Genomic DNA, 18974 nt, shown 5'->3' with positions numbered 1-18974 from the left:
ATTTCTTTATCTTTTAGTACTTAGATCATGTATATTGCCAAATAATATAAGGTAGACCTACCTTGTGTAAAAAAAAACAAATATATAATGTTTTACTTGAGAAAACAACATATTCATATGAAACTTTCTTTTTTCCAATAAACTGATGAGTTTTGCATCAAATAGACTTTTGTTACTCTTGCAATAGATGATGATTAATGAGTTTTCATAGACAAATTATTGTTCAGAAGAGCTGAAGGCCAATAAGAGAGTAACCTGGGCTCTCATAACACCTGAGCAGTGCCACATACTGATCAACTCCATGCCACGCCGCATTGCTGCAGTAATTCAGGCAAAAGAAGCCCCAACTTATTGAGTGATGTACATGCCAATACTTTTCAGTTGGCAAAGATTTCTAAAAATCCTTTCTTTGTATTGGTCTTAAGTAATAATCAAATTTTCCGATTTTTCTTAGTTGTCAGTTGTAATCATCAAAATTAAAAGAAATTAACATTTGAAATGTATAAGTCTGTGTATAATGAATGAATATAATATACAAGTTTCACTTTGGAGTGGAAATAAATCAACTTATGATATTTTAATTCACATGTACAATCAGATACATAAAAAAGTTAAAGGGGTCATATTATGAGATATTTTTAAGATGTAAAATAAATCTTTGGTGTCCCCAGAGTGTGTAAGTGAAGTTTTAGCTCAAAATACCATATAGATAATTTATTATAGCATGTTAAAATTGCAAATTTGTAGGCCTGAGCAAAAGTGTGCCATTTCTGGGCGTGTCCTTTAAAATGCAAATGAGCCGATGAAATGCAAACACTGATCACAATGATGGTGGTTTGTTGTAACTGAAACTCAATTGTGCTGTCAAGTCCTTTTCTCTCTCTTTCTCTCTGCACTAAATGGCAGTGCTGTGGTTGGATAGTGCAGATAAAGGGGACGCTATTATTATAATAAGAGCTCCTTATGACATCATAAAGAGGGCCAAATTTCAATGACCTATTTTTGCTCACACTTACAAAGTAGCAATGCTAACCTTTGTATGCCATGGGCCCTTTAAAAGAACTTGGCCACATTTGCTACATCATATGTGGGCCACTTTAGACACACATCCTTATGAGACGGTGCTTACTGTGCCATATCTTTGCCAAAACTGGCCAAGACATGTTTGTAAAGATCTGGGCCACAATTGGTGCAAGATGTTTGGGCCACATTTGGTTTATTCCAAGATTGGGCCGTGTCTGTTGTGCAGCATTTTTGCCAAGCCCACATGTGATTTGATATATTTGGCCCATTTTTGCTGTTTTACATGTGAGCCACTTTAGGTTCACATCCCTTTTAATCAGGCCATAAGAAGGCCAGCAGTGCCGCATCTTTGCCTGGAGTGGTCCGGCCAGGATATTGTCATTTAAAAAGTGGAGTTGCAGCCCTCAACTGATGTTTATGTTGTCATTTTGTATATTGGCCACTAGTTGTGTGATTGCAGTACCAGTTTTAGCCACAAGTTTTGTGATTGCAATACCAGTTTTGGCCACAATCCTACATACTGTTCCTTTAAAGGGGACATATTATGAGATTTTTTTAAAGGGGTCATAGCGTGAAAATCAGACCCCTTCCAGTTTTATGTGCAATAATTGGGTCACCAGTGCCTCCATCAACCCAGAACACGTAATCAAGACCAACCCAGTAACTTTGTTTGGGTAAGCCATTTACTGCAAGCGTGTGAAAAATTAGGTCATTCAGATTTTGCCTGTTTTGTGAGGTAGGTAGCAAGGCGCATTACAATAATACCGCCCCTTTATCTGCAATATCCAACCACAGCACTGCCATTTAGTTCAGAGAGAAAGAGAAAGAAAAAAGTACTTGACATCACAATTGAGTTTCACATACAACAATCCACCATCATTGTGATCAGTGTTTGCACTTCATCCGCTCATTTGCATATTAAACGACACACCCAAAAACGGCACACTTTTGCTCAGGCCTACAAATTAGCAATTTTTACATGCTATAATAAATTATCTGTGGAGTATTTTGAGCTAAAACTTCACATATGCACTCTGGGGACACCAAAGATTTCTTTTACATCTTAAAAAAATCTCATAATATGACTCCTTTAAGATGTAAACTAAATCTTTGGTGTCCCCAGAGTGCATAATTGAAGTTCTAGCTCAAAATACCACACATATAATTAATTACAGCATGTTAAATTGCCACTTTGTAGCAAAAGTGTTCAGTTTTTGGGTGTGTCGTTTAAAATGCAAATAATTGGATAAAGTGCAAACACTGATCACAATGATGGTGGTTTGTTGCAATTGAAACTCAATTGTGCTGTGAATTGTAATAGGTGTGTTCGACATCGGCTGTGGCTGGATGTAACCGATCGGCGAGATTAGCCGTGTGCAAGCTGGGAGGAGCTGAAAACGGAGACGTGAAGTCGGACACGCCATGGTTCCCGTAGTTTGCTGCATTTACGTCAGGCATAGCTGATCACGTGGCGTTTGCTTGCTTTATCGCAGTAAACATGATTTGTAAGATGTAAACAACAAAAAGTGAATTATACTGTTTTGAATGTCCGTGTATGAGCATGAGTGGAACTGCAGAGGCTTACAGCATCTGTTTTTGCACGAATAAAGTTCAACATAAGCATATATTATTTAAATACCAATGTAGTGGGGTCTAAAATACAGATTTGTGAGCATTTGTGGAACTGAGGGCGTGAAAATTAACACGAAACACATGTGATTGTTGTCATGTGGTGAATCCGACCAATCATGAAACAGCTGTGTCATCATTACAGCCCTGCAATATCCAACCACAGCACTGCCATGCAGAGAGAAAGAGAGAAAGAAAAAATACTTGACAGCACAATTGAGTCTCAACTACAACAAACCACCATCAATGAGCTCGTTAACATGCACACCAATAATGCGATTATAATGGGATTTTGTCAATACTGCGATTATACTTTACCTCATGTAAACGCAATAATTTGATAAAAATAATGCGATTAAGCTCATAATTGCAGTAAGTATAATCGCATTAAAAGAGGTGGCATACGGCGTTTATAATCGCAGTATGCGTCCATGTAAACGCTTTAATCGCATTTATACCGCACTAACTGAAGTGCGCATGGTTTTTAGTCACGCACCTTAAGCACAAACTCGTTTTAAACTTGACATTAGGAAGTTTTACGTGAACTCTGCCAACACGACTCGCTGTCAGCAGTCTGTCTTCATTCAGAAATAGCTCAAATAACACGACATCAGTGTATTAAACCATTAAGGGACATTATAACAATAATTATATGTTCGATAAATATATTAGTGACTACATCATAATGATAACTTCATGCTAATTCGCTCAACCAGCACGGCATTACCTATTAGATATTTCTTGTAATAAAAACTTTTTTTGCAATTGTTTACATGTCACTGAATAGAGCTGTTCTTGTTGCATGTACACAGCGGGAAACCAGTAGATGTCCTCAACTCGCTGCGTTTCGCGTAAGTGAACAATGAATGTAGTAGTTTGTGTAATAATATCTTACCTTTTGGCGTAGTCAGTGTGGTAGAAATGCATAAAGTAGTGAATTTCACAGCAACTGCATCAGCGCTGGATAGCTGAGGTAATTTTGTGTTATAGACCTCAGCAATGAATGAGCTTTACTGCATTTAAGTGCGCGTGCAATTCAAGTTAAAATAGATTTGATTGGCTGTCAATGGTTTATCGTTCATCATGTGCCAAAATCGCTATCGTAGTTGTTTTGTGAACTCTATTGTGTGCTATTATGTTAAATATAAAACGATTTTTAAAACATAAGGGACCAAACCTGGGCCAGAACAGGCCCTACAAACAAGCCTACGATGGCCCTTGCATAGGCAGCCCTTACTTAGCCCCTCATGCAGCACAACCCCCAAAGTTAAATGAACACTGCTGGATGTATATATTGTACCAATCTTACAGAGTGTTAAAGGGGTCATATGATGAAAATGTTAGCATTGCCACTTTGTAGGTTTGAGCAAAAATTTGTCGTTTTGGGTGTGTTTTTTAAAATGCAAATGAGCGGATGAAGTGCAAACACCGATCACAACGATGGTGGTTTATTGTAATTGAAACTCTTTTGTGCTGTCAAGTCCAAAAATGTGTCGTTTTGGGTGTGTTTTTTAAAATGCAAATGAGCGGATAAAGTGCAAACACTGATCACAATGATGGTGTTTTTTTGTAATTCAAACTCAATTGTGCTGTCAAGTCCTTCTTTTCTCTCTCTTTCAGAGTTCAGATTAAGGAGGCGGTATTATTCTAATAAGATATCCTTATGACATCATAATGAAAGCCAAATTTCAATGACCTGTTTTTGCTCACACCTGCGGAGTGGCAATGCTAACATTTTCATCATATGACCCCTTTAAAATGTAACACTGAAGCAGAATTAAAAGCTTTGTTATCCTCTCTCTCACCATCTCTGTCTGAAACCTAAAATTACATTTTACATCTTACTTGTAGAGTCATTTTCTTACTTTAGGTTTAGATTTTGTTTCATTTAAAATCACCATTATTGTGATTAGTGTTTGTTTTAGTTGGACTTGACTCTTGACTCTTCCCTTATTTAGTTTTTTGACTGCTTTAACTTTGTGTTGTTAAGACATGTTGTTTACATCAGGGAAAAAACAATAGAGCAATTATTTGATGTTGGTTATGTTAATAAAGTCTAAACATCATCAACTAGAAAACTTATGTATTAATTTAGTGTTTGCACACTTATCAGAAGCATCTTTCTCTGACAATAACGTGATCCTACAGTATGAGATCCAGCTCTCTCATAGCAGTTTGTTATTCTGAAGAATTTTAAAACACTGACACTTAAAATTTACCGCTGTGTTATGTAGACACACAAACATCAAGAATCAGAGTATGAATCACAATGATGGTGACAGTAAAATGAAAAACGTCATGCTGCAATGCATGCTGGGTATCAACAAATTACAAATCTCATCCAGGACTCCCAGAATGCACTGCAGCATGGATAAATAATGAACTTTTTACTATTTTCTTTGTCACCATGGTTGAGATTCATACCCTGATTCTTGATGTTTCTACTTCCCAAATATAAAGCAGTTAATTTTTGTTTCAAAAGTTCATTAATGCCAAACTGCTGTGAAAGTTCTGGATCTCACATACATGATTGACAGATAAGAAATTTGTGATTAGTAAATTAATTAGATGATGATGATCTTTATTATGTACCAACCACCACATATTTGCACTATTACAGTACCAAAACAAATGTGTTTCACAGTATAAACACAAAGGTAATACAACCAAGGAAAAGCTAGTGTAGCAATGTTGTAGTACTGGTATCACACCACTGTCTGCGCTACTGGACCAGTTCTAGGTTCTAAGGAGTGGGGGAGCAAAAATCACTACACCAGAGACCGTTATTTTAAATACAAAAGGCCGGCTATTTACTGAATGTAAAACACATGAATATATACAGAACTATGAAAGTGTAAAACAAGAAAATATACCCTGCAGGTTCTCAATATTGAGGTAAGTAGAGGTAAGTATAAAAGATTAAAGAAATAAAATAATAAATTGTATTTCACTTTCTTTTTGTTATTTAGTTCACCTAGGTACTTTAAATTAGACTAATCTAATTTAAACCGGTCTTTTCCTAGGTTGAACCTATTTTTGAATCCTTATTTTTCCTTCTCAAATAAACCCTTTTTTCTTTTCTTTTACAGGTAAGAAAATACCTTCAATTCAAACAATCAAATCAAAATGAACCATAAACATTATAAATCACATTTCAAATCACATTTCAAGTCACATTTCAAGTAACATTTTAACATATCAACTCAATGTGAAAATAGAAGTGTCCCTTTAATTCAGTCCGAATTCAAATGGGAGTTCAATTGTTCGGTTCAATGAAGAGTTTCAGTTCGATTCAGTCCGCAAAAAGAGTTCAATCAGAGTTCAATTCGATCCAAAAAACAATTTCATATACTCCTACCGCTCTGGCAGCGAGTCACTGTACTCAAAAGATTTCCTCACTGATGTGATGAAGAAGATTATTTGCAAATCCGGGTCTGGCTCGCCATCTTGAATCACGTCTGCACGTGTGCACACCCGCACACTGCAGATCAATCCTCGCTCCGACAGAGCCTCAAATCAAGCACATAAAAAAAACCTGACCTGTATAACAGGTCATAAACACAATAAATTAATTTGTAACTCTTCAAATCACACAATTAAATGTTCCACAGTCTCTGAGTTGTAAAGTTATTGCTACGATGCTTTTTCACTACAAAATGGCGGCGGAGCGGTCTCCATTAACTCACCGCTCCGTCTCCACGTAATTACATAACACATCCTTCATTTACAAAGCATACATTCACTTTTAAAACATTCACAGTTTTTATAAACCCAAAATTCTAATTTGTAAACAACTTATAGCAAAACATTTCTTTGTAAACAGCTACGTTTTACTATCAACTCTCTGCTAGAGAAAGTAAAAACATGTGACACAGCAAAGTGCAAAAAGACAACTCAAACTCACCAAAACCGTTGTGGCTTAGTTCTGATAAAATCCCTGTCAATCCCTGATCAGGTAAGTTATGTTTTTTAACTGCAAAATCAACTTTTACACTCTTTTCTTAGCTTATTAAACAGAGTTCGTTCTCTCCGATCTCTCTTCTGCTCTCTCCCGCAGGTTTCTGCTGCAGCGTCGCTAACGTGATGCTCTGACGTCACTAGCCTGTTAAAGGGGTGGTGAACTGAATTTTCTGTCAGCATACTTTTAATATTTGAACATTAAATTGCTGTCTTAACATTTTTAACATTTTTAATCCTCATGAATAAACTTAATTAAATGAATCACTTAACTTTTTAACTTATTTATATATTTATGTCATATTTTTAACAGGGTTACATCCTCCCCTCTTTACCTAATGCACGTCCCTGTGCATTCTGAACCTATACTGTCATAACTCTAGGGTTTTTTGGAAAGTTAGGCTCTTTAAGGGAATCTGTAAGCACTTCACTCAAGGTTTGAAATAAAGACTGAACTACAGTAACTAATGGGTTCCCTAACTCTGGGTAAGTTAGTCTTTTAGCTGCTTTTCTATCTCTGATAGGTCTTCTAGAACACTCATCTTCTGTCTGGATATCACTTTGGTCCATAACACTTGTGTCCTCCTTGTCCTCCTGAGCAGGTTGAATGGAAGGATGGGCATTATCCAGATCTTCCTCAGGTAAGTTTTCAGTTTCTTGTCCAGCGGTTGAGCCGCTCTCTTCAGGATCAGGTAAGTCATTGGTTTCAGGATCATGAGTCTCTACTGGGACATCTTCAAGAGCTTTGGCTACGTTTGAAGGGCCTTGCTTAACAGCAGTCAACTCTTTGGAGGGTTTCGGTTGAATCCTTTCTGGTAAGTATTCTATGGAGTCAGGGGTCGGGTCAAACACTAGTGTTTCCACTTGTAGGTTTCTGTGTCTATCATAGTGATATTCCTCAGAGTCAGATTGGGATTCATCCCCATCAGCTCCATCCGTACTGTCATTTTTAGGATGTTGTCGAGTTCTTGGTCGTCTCACTGTCATGGCCGGGTTAGTTTCACTTTCAATTGAGGTTACAGGAAGGAAACCGCATGGCAGCAAGAGGTCACGATGAAGAGTTCTTTGTGGACCATCTTTTGTCTCTGGCCTCACAACATACACTGGGACGTCTCCAGACTGTCTCTGGACAATATACACATCGGGCTCCCACCTGTCGGCCAACTTGTGCTTGCCTCTAAGACGGACGTTTCGGACTAAGACTCTGTCGCCTTCTTTCAAGGTGGAGTCAACGACATGCTTGTCGAACCTCGCTTTATTGCGACTGGCTGTCTTTTTAGCATTCTCAGTTGCTACTTTGTAACTGTCTTCAAGTTGGGATTTAAGGTTGCGAACATATTGAGAGTGTGAGCCTGGCTGGTGATTGACTGGTAGGCCAAAGGCTAGGTCAACTGGCAATCTTGGCTGACGCCCGAACATTAACTCGTAAGGGGTAAAACCAGTTGTCTCGTTTTTAGTACAATTATAAGCGTGTACTAAGGGTTTGACGTAATCCCGCCAGTGACTCTTTTTCTGATTCTCGAGAGTTCCCAACATGTTGAGCAGGGTCCTGTTGAAGCGTTCTACAGGGTTCCCTCTTGGATGGTAAGGGGTGGTTCTTATCTTTTGAGTGCCAATGAGCTCACACAGTTCCTTTATTGTTCGGGACTCAAAGTCGGGACCTTGGTCACTGTGGAGTTTTTCGGGGATGCCATAATGGACAAAAAAGTGGTCCCACAGGCTCTTGGCCACTGTCCTGGCTTTCTGATTTGGGGTGGGGACAGCTACTGCATATTTCGTAAAATGGTCGGTAATGACCAGAATGTCTTTAGTGTTACTGGAGTCTGGTTCCACACTGAGAAAGTCGATGCATACAAGTTCAAGTGGTCTTGAAGCGATGATGTTGACAAGTGGTGCGGCTTTCTCAGGCATAGCCTTACGTCGTATGCAGCGATTGCAGGTTTTGACTTTAGTTTCCACCTCAGCTGACATTTTGGGCCAATAGAAACGCTTCCGGACGAGATCTAGAGTGCGCTCTACACCCATGTGGCCCATATCGTCATGAAGACTCTTGAGAACTAAGGATCTCAGGACTTGGGGGAGTACAAGCTGGTAGTGAGTTTGAGCACCCTCCTGTCGTTTTCGATACAAGACGCCATTTAAGACAGTAAGTTTATCCCACTCTCTTAATAAGAGACCAAGCTCAGGAAGTTCCTTCCTCAAGGATGGTGGGGGTTTCTCTCCTAACTCCACTTGCCTGAGTACTTCACGGATGCAGGGATCAGAGTTTTGCTTGTCTCTTAATTCAGCTGGTGCTAATGAGGGGATGACAGGTAAGCCACCTAGCTGATCCTCTTCTTCAAAGCTTTGTGGGAGAGCCTTTGGATGATGGGCAAGTGACACAACCAAGGTGGTGCTGGGTGATGTTTCCCCAGAGTGATTGTTGATCACTTGGCGAATGGAGTGCTTCTCACAGATGGCTTTGATAGTGCTTTCCTCCAGGTGTGCATAATCAGCCTCTGACAAGTGTCTTTTTGTGAATTGTTGTATTCTTTCCAACTCTTTTTGTGATGATGTGTCATCAGGTAACTTGCTGTGGGGACGCCTGGACAGCCCATCCGCGTCTTGATTTTGCTTACCGGCTCTGTATTGTAGCTGGAAATCAAATGTTGACAGGGCGGCTAACCATCTGTAACTCGTGGCGTCAAGCTTAGCAGAGGTAAGAATATATGTTAATGGGTTGCTATCGGTGACAGCAAGGAATGTATTCCCATAAAGGTAGTCCTGGAATTTCTCGGTCACTGCCCATTTAAGGGCAAGGAATTCCAATTTATGCGCAGGATACCTGGACTCACATTTTGACAGACCTCGACTGGCATAAGCAACCACCCGCTTCTGCCCTTGTTGTTCCTGGTAAAGGGCAGCACCGAGTCCCGAGGTGCTCGCATCAGTGTGTAAAATGTAGGGGAGCTTGGGGTCAGCAAACCCGAGGATTGGTGCTGATGTCAGTTTTTCGATTATGGTGTCGAACGCTGCCTGGCAAACAGGTGTCCATCGGTCACCAAAGACGTCCTTTGGGTTGTAGTATTTCTCTGGGTTCCCTGCAGTTTTAATGCGCTTTCTCAGCGGCGGGTAGCCAGCAGTGAGCTCGTTGAGTGGCTTCACAATTTTTGAGTAGTCTTTTACGAACCGGCGGTAATAACCGCAGAAGCCCAGGAAGGTTCTTAGCTCTTTCAGGTTGTTGGGTTTTGGCCAGGTTTTTAATGCTGCTACTTTATCTGGATCAGTTTCGATGCCCTTTTCAGACACAATGTGACCGAGGTATTTTACAGAAGTTTGGAAAAACTTGCATTTCCCTGGTGACAGTTTTAAGCCAAACTCTTTCAATTGGTGGAGCACCCGCATCAATCTTTCCTCGTGTTCCTCCAGTGTCGAGGAGAAAATGATGAGGTCATCAAGGAAAACTAGGGCTTGCTTCAAATTCAACTCTCCCATACAGCGCTCCATGAGCCTCTGGAACGTGCTAGGGGCATTCGTTATCCCCTGAGGCATCCTGTTGAATTCGAAGAATCCTAGTGGGCAGACGAATGCGGTTTTATGTTTGTCTGCTTCCTCCATCTCTATTTGATAAAAGCCTGATTTGAGATCGAGCACCGAGAACCACCTGGACCCGGTCAACGCCGAAAATGACTCCTCAAGATTAGGTAAGGCATACGAATCTTTTACTGTTTGGCTGTTCAATTTTCTGTAGTCTATGCAGAGTCTAACATCACCATTCTTTTTCCTGACAACGACAATCGGTGAGGAGAAGGGCGACTCCGATTCACGGATGACTTCTGCATCGAGGAGTTGCTGGAGATGGTTACGCACAGCCTCTATGTCTTGGGGGTGTATGGGTCTTGGCCTATGTTTGAAGGTTGTCTCGTCACTGAGGGTTATGTGGTGTTTTATTTTGTCAGTGCGACCAAAATCGAGCTCGTGCAATGCAAACACCTCTGGCATGGAACTTAATTTATCAGTTATCCTCTCTTTCCACTCATTGGGTACAGGAGAGTCAGTGAAGTCAAAGTTGAGATTTAAGTTTTGGTCAGGTTTTGTGGGAGGGTCGGAATCAGGGATCTTAATGGATTGAACGCTCTTGATAGCGTGTATCTCTGCTATTACAGCTTTTGGAGATAGGGTGATATCATGATGTGACTCATTCTTGAGCATGACTGGGATACAGCGTGGTAGTTTTGGTGGTAGGCTTACCAAGCTATCGGTCACCAGGATGCCACCTGGCAGAGAAGATGACTTCGGTGACGCTACCATCACCCACTTTCCAACATCAATTGTCCTGCGACTCACTGATCCTTCAAGGACTTTTGTCTGTCCAGCTGCAATGGTCTCAAAGTCCTTACTATGAAGCCTCACCTCTCCTAGACTGGAATCAACAGACTGTCTTTTCCTGATTTCAAGGGTCTTTAAGACAACTTTATAGCCATAGGGAAGAGAATCATATTTCTGAGGAGAGATGTCTGCATATTTTTCGTAGAGAACATCCAAAGTGTTTGTGCCTATAAGCACTGATGACAAGGTGGAGCGCATGTCAGGTACAACTAAAACTAGTGTGGGCACTTCAATGTCCGCTCCAAGCAAGCTCTTTGGGAATTTGATGGTGGTCTCAACATAGCCAAGGTAAGGGACGCTTTGGCCGTTGGCTCCTTCTACTTCAAGCAAATCATTCAAGGAATTCATAGGTAAGTGTGACAGGTTCTTTAAATAGAAAGAGTTGGGGATCGTTGTTACTTGGGAGCCTAAATCTAACAAGCATCTGCAATCTTTGTTGCCTATGGTCAATTGTGCAGTGCACTTGGCTCCAATCAGCCCTTTTGGCAGGGTCACTGTCTGTTTTTGTGTGTGAGAGTACACACAGGCCCTGTGCAGCTTCTTTTTGGGACACTTTGTCTGTGTTCCAGTCCCCGTTTGTCCCACAACCGGAACTGGGTCTAGTTTAAATTTTCAGGCTTTGAAGCACCATTTTCAATGTCCCATGTTAACTGTTTTTCTCTCAGCTGCTTCCTCTTCTCAGCTACAAGAGATGGGTTCGGCTCACTTTCGCACTGAGGTTTGATGTGTCCGTCCTCACCGCATCTAAAGCAATACCAGGGCTTTGGTCTGTTGCTTGTGTTTTTGTTTACATCTCGGCTGTGGTGCGGTTTTTGAGATGTTGGAGTGATAGCTGTTTGGGGAGCTACTGGTCTGGCAGCTGATTTAGCTTTTCTACTGTCTTTCTGTGTGATACGTGTGAGCTGGGACTGTAGATCTGCTATTTGTTTCTTTAAGTCTTGGATTTCGGATCTGTGACCAAGAGCTGGCTGAGATGGGCTGCAGTCTTCTTCACTTTGCGCATAAATACCTTGATAATAAGAAGACACTTTTGGTTTTGCAATATTGAGGTGCTGTTTCATGCGGGATGCCTTAGAAGTACGTTTATCTTCTGCTACGCGGAGTAATAGGAGAAGTTCAGCAAAGGTAGGTGGGTTCTGTTTCTTTTGCTCTAGCTGGAGTTCAGCTATTAAGATGTTGTCCCAGCAGCCTCTGACAAACTGTCTGAGAAGATGTCGGTCAAGGTCACTTGCAATTACACCTCCCCTCCTGAGGGTGGTGTTCAGCATCGCCTGCAGCCGTTGTAGATAAGCTGATGGTTTTTCACCGTTATCTTGCATTGTGTTAAGGTACTTTGCAAAAAGGTCATCTCCGTCCTCAACAGTGCCGAAAGCAGAATCCAGGATCTCCAAGTACTCATAAAGGGGGGATTCAGGTGTCAAGTGTTTCACAATATCGATGGCAGGTGATAAGAGACTTTCAAGAAGCTTTCGTGACTTGTAAAGGTTGGACTGCGTTGTGTCTTTAAGGAGTAGTTCCACACTGGAACGCCATGTCTCATAATCTACTTCATTATTGGGCCGGGGGAACCGCCCAGAGAAGGGTCTGAGTCTCAAAGAAGTGTGCACTTGCAGAGCAGAATCTTCATTTCTCACTATGTGCTCGACTATTACTTTTTGTATGTCAGGTGGGTTGACGTCAGAAAGTTTCAGAGCAGGCTGTGTCTTTTCTCTAGATAGTAATGAGGACCAATGGTGTTGAACATGCTGCCCCGTTGTGGTACTGGGCAGGGGGCTTGCCTGTGCAGCATTTTCAGAATTATTTCTCTCTGGAACAGCAGGTGAGTTCTGTTCTAAATCTTCACTTTGGGTTTCTGACTGGTCTAGATCAACACTCTCACTGATGGCAGAGAGCTCTTCTCTAAGGACAGCTGCAAAGTCATTGCCAGTTTGTTTTGCTATGTCCTTTAACTCTGAAAGGTAAGTCTGTGTGGCTGTTTTGCTAGCTACAGGTGTGTAAACACTGCCTAAGGCTCTAATGTGATAAGTAACATCAGTCTGGGTCTTACTGTCTAGTTTGTATGGCAATGAAGGTAAGAGAGATTGCATAGCTGCACCATGTACATACTCTACTATGACCTGTTTGTCTGACGCTGGCTCAGCGGAATCTACTGGAATTACCCTTTGAATGGAACCATATTGTTTCAGGAAATCACATAGTTCTTCATCAGCTTCTATATCGGCTTTACCACTAACTATGACCGAGTTAGAGATTTTCACACTGCTCGTTTGAATAACATCCATAATGAATCACTGATAGCAATACTATACGGTCTCTGGTTTCTTATTTTAAATGCTCTATGCCACTCCTGGCTGGCTCGCCAAGTTGTAGCAATGTTGTAGTACTGGTATCACACCACTGTCTGCGCTACTGGACCAGTTCTAGGTTCTAAGGAGTGGGGGAGCAAAAATCACTACACCAGAGACCGTTATTTTAAATACAAAAGGCCGGCTATTTACTGAATGTAAAACACATGAATATATACAGAACTATGAAAGTGTAAAACAAGAAAATATACCCTGCAGGTTCTCAATATTGAGGTAAGTAGAGGTAAGTATAAAAGATTAAAGAAATAAAATAATAAATTGTATTTCACTTTCTTTTTGTTATTTAGTTCACCTAGGTACTTTAAATTAGACTAATCTAATTTAAACCGGTCTTTTCCTAGGTTGAACCTATTTTTGAATCCTTATTTTTCCTTCTCAAATAAACCCTTTTTTCTTTTCTTTTACAGGTAAGAAAATACCTTCAATTCAAACAATCAAATCAAAATGAACCATAAACATTATAAATCACATTTCAAATCACATTTCAAGTCACATTTCAAGTAACATTTTAACATATCAACTCAATGTGAAAATAGAAGTGTCCCTTTAATTCAGTCCGAATTCAAATGGGAGTTCAATTGTTCGGTTCAATGAAGAGTTTCAGTTCGATTCAGTCCGCAAAAAGAGTTCAATCAGAGTTCAATTCGATCCAAAAAAACAATTTCATATACTCCTACCGCTCTGGCAGCGAGTCACTGTACTCAAAAGATTTCCTCACTGATGTGATGAAGAAGATTATTTGCAAATCCGGGTCTGGCTCGCCATCTTGAATCACGTCTGCACGTGTGCACACCCGCACACTGCAGATCAATCCTCGCTCCGACAGAGCCTCAAATCAAGCACATAAAAAAACCTGACCTGTATAACAGGTCATAAACACAATAAATTAATTTATAACTCTTCAAATCACACAATTAAATGTTCCACAGTCTCTGAGTTGTAAAGTTATTGCTACGATGCTTTTTCACTACAAAATGGCGGCGGAGCGGTCTCCATTAACTCACCGCTCCGTCTCCACGTAATTACATAACACATCCTTCATTTACAAAGCATACATTCACTTTTAAAACATTCACAGTTTTTATAAACCCAAAATTCTAATTTGTAAACAACTTATAGCAAAACATTTCTTTGTAAACAGCTACGTTTTACTATCAACTCTCTGCTAGAGAAAGTAAAAACATGTGACACAGCAAAGTGCAAAAAGACAACTCAAACTCACCAAAACCGTTGTGGCTTAGTTCTCATAAAATCCCTGTCAATCCCTGATCAGGTACGTTATGTTTTTTAACTGCAAAATCAACTTTTACACTCTTTTCTTAGCTTATTAAACAGAGTTCGTTCTCTCCGATCTCTCTTCTGCTCTCTCCCGCAGGTTTCTGCTGCAGCGTCGCTAACGTGATGCTCTGACGTCACTAGCCTGTTAAAGGGGTGGTGAACTGAATTTTCTGTCAGCATACTTTTAATATTTGAACATTAAATTGCTGTCTTAACATTTTTAACATTTTTAATCCTCATGAATAAACTTAATTAAATGAATCACTTAACTTTTTAACTTATTTATATATTTATGTCATATTTTTAACAGGGTTACATCAGCACTCATAAAGTCAAGGGTCAAGAGTCCAACTAAAACAAAAACTAATCACAATTATGGTGACTTTAAATGAAACAAAATCTAAAACTAAGTTAAGAAAATGACTGAGAAAAGATGTAAAATGCAATTTTAGGTTTCAGACAGAGATGGTGACAGAGAGGATAACAGCGCTTTTAATTCTGCTTCAGTGTTACTTTTTAACACTCTGTAAGATTGGGACAATATTTACATTCAGCAGTGTTTATTTTAATCTGGGGGTTTTGCTGCATGAGGGCTTCCTAGGGGCTAATTTTAACACTCTGTAAGATTGGGACAATATTTACATTCAGCAGTGTTTATTTAACTCTGGGGGTTTTGCTGCATGAGTGCTTCCTAGGGGCTAAGTGAGGGCTGCCATCAGGGCCTGTTCTGGCCCAAGTCTCGGCCAGTTATGGGCTATTGTCTGTAATCCAGAACTGGGCCACTGTAGGGCCGTCATTCTTCGTTGTATGTGGGCCAAGGAAAACTGGTTGTGTGGGCCGGAGCTGGGCCGGAACAAAATTGCTATCTGGGGTGTACAAATAACAAGGTCATATGAGACACAGCGATCTTTTAACAGTATACATACTGGGAACTATATTCTTAACTATAAGCTACTTCGGCTTACTTGACATGACAAACATGTTGTAAACACACACAGTTGTAGCAGTCAGAAAAGATGACTAACAAGTTAAAGTCAAGGGCGAGGAGTCCAACTTAACAAACACTGAAGACCGAAGTTCCTACTTTTCTCACACTTCTGTGATTCAAAGCTGATTAAAAGCCAAAAGTTACTCGTTCCCATTCCCCTGAATACTAATCACCACCACCTGTGTACCATCATCACCATGCCCTCTTAGGCTATGTTTACACGTGGACGGCTATTTTCATAAACGGACATTTCAACCTCTCCGGTTTCAAAAATAATATCGTACACACATGTCAGTTTTCAGAAAAGTGTTTATTTACACGTACCCGTGCATATTTGCTGTCAAGAGACGCTCAAGCCCACGTAAGCCAATCACCGGCAGCGCTGGTGGTGACGTGAACTGGTTCTTCATGTTGGAGGGAGGAGTTGTTGCAGTAGGTGATTGATGACGTCAACGTACCGCGAGAGCGAGTTGAGGAATCACACGTAGAGGTCTAATTTCGAATCGCTCTCGCGGTACTTTGACATCATCCGTCCGTCGGTTCTTGCAGCGCCGCATGAAGTCAAACACGCGTAAAATTGCTGACCTCCGAGCACTCGTCTCTGCTCCTCGACATAATGGAGCAGCTGTATTTTCAAATACAAACACACGAAACGAGTTTGCAGGAACATAAATGTGGTCTTGGAAGCATTCAGAGTAGCAGTCACATGTAAACATGGGTCGCACCTTTGATGTAGGTGCGAGCTCTGGCGCATACTCTGTGACGTTGCCTGCTTAAACATTCGTTTGTCTCACTTTACATGCAACCGTGCAACCGAAGATTTTCAAGATCTCCACTCTGGCCGGAGTTTTTAGAAACAATCGGTTTCAGAGGCGAGTTCTCCGTTTGCGTGTTAACGAGGGGCACAAACGAAGGTAAATCTCTCAGTTTTTAAAGGTAGCCGTGTACGTGTAAACAGAGCCATAAATACCTCACCTTCACATTCAGTCCTCATCTGGTCTCATCACTGAACGCTAGACTCACCCGCTTCACTGACCTGGAACTCCTGATATCTTCATCCGAACCCTTCCAATTCAAAAAGAAAACTGTCAGTGAGTACATATGCACTTAACTTCCATACTCTTGCAGCCTCCAGTGGTTGGAATGAAACTGCCCTCGTCACAGCTTTTCGTCATGGACTCAACCCCCATATTCGATAACTTATAGTGGTATATGAGGTTTTGATGGATTTAGAAGCTCTTATACAGAAAACTATTTGTGTATCTCAATCTCTATCATCCTGTGACGAAGTATCTGCCACTGCTAATTCTCCGCCCTGGCTCCTTCTCCGGTTCCTCCAGCACCTGAACCTATGCCTGAACCTGAACCTATGTGTTGAATCTAAGTAGATTCAACACACCTCTCTCATTCGGAACGTCAACAACACATCCGTAATAAACTCTGCCTTTACTGTGGAGGAGAAAAACATGTCATCGCCGACTGCCCTGTTCGACCTCCTCGCCCAACGGTTAGCTCAGTTTAACTTATACGAATATTGAAACTTTAAGTCGTACTTCAGTACACCTGTTAACCTCCTGTGTTTGTGTCCCAGGGAAAGCCCTCATCGACTCAGGATCTGCGGGAACCTTCATATCCACACACCTCCTACAAAAACAAAACCTTCGAAGACGCAGACCAACAGGATTTTACTGTTCACACTATACAAGGAAAGCCGTTGGGTCAAGTTCGAATTCGTCATGACACCACTACATTAACCCTTTGTGTTGGATGCTTACATGTACAGAGGGGTTTACATGTGCTAAGTGTATTGAAGTAGTAAGGCTGACGGAGAAGGTTGAAGAACTAGAAGCGCGCATCCGAATGCTCGTTGAGAACAGTGAGATCACTAACGCTAATGTTAATGTTTCAAACACTGTTTCGGTTCCTCCTAGTGTTAAGCGTAATACACATAGCTCGGTTCCGGCATCAGAGTCAAGGCGGCTGACTAACTGGGTGACTATCAGGCGGCATAGTCATATCCGGTGCCCATCCAAGACCCCCATGGTAATTTCTAACAGATTCAACATTTTAAGCAATACACCGGCTGAGACATCTCTTAAAAGTGCCCTGGTTATTGGAGATTCTATACTCAGGAGCTCGAACATTGAGGCACCAGCCACCATAGTCGACTGTGTACCGGAAGCCAGATCGTCAGACATTAGATCCAAACTTAAAGTGCTGGCTAATGCTAAGCGTAAGTTTTCAAAAATTGTTATTCATGCCGGCACGAATGATACCAGACTCCGCCAATCGGATATCACCAAAGATACTATTAAAGAGGTGTGTGAAATTGCAAAAACAATGTCAGACAATGTAATATGCTCTGGTCCCCTCCCTGCCTAACGGGGTGATGAAACTTATAGTAGATTAGTGTCTCTTCACGACTGGATGTCAAAATGGTGCCCTCAGCATAACGTAGGCTTTATAGACAATTGGAAGCATTTCTGGGGGATACCATTTCTCCTAAAATGAGATGGCCTCCATCCGTCCTCGGAAGGAAGTGCTATACTCTCTAGAAATCTGACCAATAGTCTTACTTCTAATATAGTCTGACTATCCAGGGCCCAATTCAGGAAACAGACTGATCGGCTTACCCGTCCATCTGTTAGCTGCCTTGACATGTCAAGATCACATATATCCCAGCACTTAGAGTCTGTCAAGATCACATATATCCCAGCACTTAGAGTCTGTCTTACCAGAGTATCAACACATTTCAACTGTGTCTGTTCCTCGAACAAACAAATACAGGGCACCGTTTACCTCGTCTCATACAAATCTTATTTCCATAAAATTAGAAAACAATACATTTACAGATGAACCTCAAATGTTAAAATTCGGCCTTCTTAACATTAGATGTCATTAGAACACTTACCAATAAAGAACCTATTGTCAATGAAATAATTACTGACCAAAACTTAAATGCACTCTGTTTAACAGAAACCTGGTTTAAAGCAGACAATTACATTAGTTTAAACAAATCCACCCCACACTACTACTATTATAAACATGAACCTTGATGAAAGGGGGGGGGGGGGGGGGTGTAGCTACAATATACAACAAAATTTTTAAAGGAATAGTCTACTCATTTTCAATATTAAACTATGTTATTACCTTTACTAAGAATTGTTGATACATCCCTCTGTCATCTGTGTGCGTGCACGTAAGGGCTGGAGCGCGCTGCGACACTTCGATAGCATTTAGCTTAGCCCCATTCATTCAATGGTATCAAACAGAGATAAAGTTAGAAGTGACCAAACACATCAATGTTTTTCCTATTTAAGACGAGTAGTTATACGAGCAAGTTTGGTGGTACAAAATAAAACGTA

General features: G+C 40.8%; 1 pseudogene; it reads left to right on the top strand.

Moving 5' to 3' along the window:
- The first annotated feature begins 17054 nt into the window (after window positions 1-17054).
- Window positions 17055-18300, top strand: LOC141366086 (uncharacterized; annotated as a pseudogene).
- The last annotated feature ends 674 nt before the right edge of the window (window positions 18301-18974 follow it).

The sequence above is a fragment of the Misgurnus anguillicaudatus genome, chromosome 2 (assembly GCF_027580225.2).
Source record: "Misgurnus anguillicaudatus chromosome 2, ASM2758022v2, whole genome shotgun sequence".
Taxonomy (NCBI): Eukaryota; Metazoa; Chordata; class Actinopteri; order Cypriniformes; family Cobitidae; genus Misgurnus; species Misgurnus anguillicaudatus.
This window is presented reverse-complemented; position numbering and strand designations above follow the sequence as displayed.